This window comes from Arachis duranensis, chromosome 6 (genome assembly GCF_000817695.3).
Source record: "Arachis duranensis cultivar V14167 chromosome 6, aradu.V14167.gnm2.J7QH, whole genome shotgun sequence".
Classification (NCBI taxonomy): Eukaryota; Viridiplantae; Streptophyta; class Magnoliopsida; order Fabales; family Fabaceae; genus Arachis; species Arachis duranensis.
The window spans coordinates 29,446,227-29,449,376 of NC_029777.3; positions in this window are offsets into that span (position 1 = coordinate 29,446,227).

Consider the following 3,150-nt stretch of genomic DNA (forward strand, 5'->3'; position numbering starts at 1 on the left):
ACCAACTCGGACAAAACACGGAAATACCACAGCTACACCCCCCTCCGAGTCTCCTTGGTAGACGTCTACAGAGAAGTATGCCACACCGAAAGGATCCCACCGCCCCGACCGCTAAAACACAGGAAAGCAGGGAGAGATCGGTCCGAATACTGTGAATATCAAAAGCTCTACGGTCATTCTACCAACGACTGCTACGACCTAAAAAATGTCATAGAAAAGCTAGCCAGAGAAGGAAAACTCGACAGATACATAGCAGAGAAAGGAGAAGAGACCAGGAAGAGAAGGCGGGAAGACAACGAAGATCGGGCCGAACAAACCCCACGAACCCCTGAAAGACATGTTCACATGATAAATGGAGGTTTTGCAGGCGGAGGAACATCCAAATCTTCACAAAAAAGACACCTCAAAGAAGTCTATCACGTCCGAGAAGACAGTCCCCTGCCCGAATTACCTACTATTTCATTTACCCGAGAAGATGCTCAAGGGATAATACCCGGGCACGACACCCGAATTACCTACTATTTCATTTACCCGAGAAGATGCTCAAGGGATAACTCCCGGACACGACGATCCAATGGTAATCACCATTATCCTAGCAAACGCCAACTTGCATCGAACCCTGATTGACCAAGGAAGCTCAGCAGATATCCTGTTCAAAACGGCCTTCGACAAACTCAGACTTGAGGAAAAAGAACTAAAGGCCTACCCCACCGACCTATTTGGACTAGGGGATACTCCGATCCATCCCTTAGGATACATCTCGCTACACACTACTTTCGGAAGAGGCGAGCAATCTAAAACATTAAGCATCGACTACATTATAGTCGACGTCACTTCAGCATACAATGCCCTCATTGGGCGACCAACCCTAAACAGACTGGCAGCTATAGTCTCGACCCCACACCTCTGTATGAAGTTCCCTACCACAAAGGGAATCGCTACTCTAAAAGGCGACCAAAAACTAGCACGGCGATGCTACAACGAAAGCCTGAGCCTAAAAGGAAAAGAGATCAACACAGTAGAACTCGGGCGAGTTCAAGCCCGAGAAGATCTTCGGCCACAACCAGAGGGAGAAACCGAAAGAGTCCAGATTGGGAACACACCTGAAAAAATAACAAACGTAGGAGCGAACCTCGAAGCAGGCCTAAAGGAGGAACTCATAACCCTCTTAAGGGAGAATTTCGACCTCTTCGCCTGGAAAGCCTCCGACATGCCGGGCATAAGCCCCGACCTGATGTGCCATAAGCTATCGGTTTACCCGGGATCCCGGCCTGTCCAACAAAGGCGCCGGAAGCTCGGACCCGAGCGCATGCAAGCAATAGAAGAACAAGTACAAGCACTGCTAGATGCAGGGTTCATTAGGGAAGTAAAATACCCCCTATGGCTCGCAAATGTGGTCCTGGTAAAAAAGCCCAACGGAAAATGGAGGATGTGCGTCGATTACACGGATCTCAACAAAGCCTGCCCCAAAGACCCATATCCACTACCAAACATCGACGCCTTAGTAGACGCAGCCTCAGGCTATAGATATCTCTCCTTCATGGACGCATACTCGGGATACAATCAGATCCCGATGTACGGACCCGACCAAGAAAAGACCTCGTTCATAACCCCAAGGGCAAACTACTGCTACGTAGTAATGCCCTTCGGGCTGAAGAACGCAGGGGCAACCTACCAGAGGCTAATGAACAAAGTGTTCTCAGAGCACATCGGACTACAGCTGGAGGTGTACGTCGACGACATGCTGGTAAAGACACAAGAAGATGGAAACTTGCTGACCGACCTCACCAGTGTCTTCGGCACCCTCAGAAAATACAACATGAGACTTAACCCGACGAAGTGCACCTTCGCCGCAGAAGCCGGAAAATTCTTAGGCTTCATGCTGACTCAAAGGGGCATCGAAGCGAATCCGGACAAATGCCAAGCGATACTCAATATGAAGAGTCCGACGTGTGTCAAGGAAGTACAACAACTGAATGGAAGGCTAGCCGCCCTATCAAGGTTCTTGGCGGGATCAGCAATAAGGTCACTACCTCTCTACTCACTCCTAAAGAAAGGGAAACCCTTCTCATGGACCCCGGAGTGCGAAAAAGCCTTTCAAGAATTCAAGGAATTCCTCGGGCAGCCACCAATCCTAACCCGACCTTTAAAAGGAGAAGAGCTCGTACTATACCTCTCGGTTGGACATCGGGCAGTCGCTTCAGCATTAATACGAGAAAATGACCAAGGACAACACCCCATATACTTTGTAAGCAAGGCACTACAAGGGGCCGAATTAAACTATCAGAAGATAGAAAAATTCGCCTACGCCCTAGTGTTCACAGCTCGGAGGCTCCGTCCCTACTTTCAAGCCCATACCATCAAAGTCCGGACAAACCAACCCATGAGACACATCCTCCAAAAAACAGACCTAGCAGGACGAATACTGCAATGGGCGGTGGAACTGTCCGAGTTCGACCTCCACTATGAAACCCGGACTACCATAAAATCCCAGTATCTAGCCGACTTCATCGCAGAATACACTGAGACCCCTGGAACCCCACTCTCGTGGAACCTGTATGTCGACGGGTCCTCAAACAAAACAGGAAGCGGAGCCGGGGTTATACTCGAAAGCGACCAAGGAACGCGGATAGAACTATCCCTAAAATTCGAGTTCCAGGCTTCGAACAACCAAGCCGAATACGAAGCCCTACTAGCTGGTCTAAAGCTAGCCGGAGAGGTCGGAGACCAAAAAATCACGATCTTCAGCGACTCTCAGGTCGTCACATCACAAGTAAATGGAAGCTACCAGGCCAAAGACCCCACTATGAAAAAATACCTGGACCAAACACAGGCACAACTACGCCACTTTTCAGAAATACAGATCCAGCATATACCTCGGGAACAAAACGCCCGGGCAGACGCCCTCTCAAAGCTTGCCAGCACCAAGCCCGGAGGCAACAACAGAAGTCTCCTCCAGAAAACCTTACAATTCCCCTCCGTGCTAAGAGAGGAGGAAGCGCTAAACATATCCAACCAACAGCAAGGATGGATGACCCCCATACTCAACTACCTGAAGTCGGGAACTCTCCCCGCCGAAAAGAAGGAAGCTAGAAGACTCACAAAAGACGCCCAGAATTATACACTAATTCACGACATATTATACAGAAG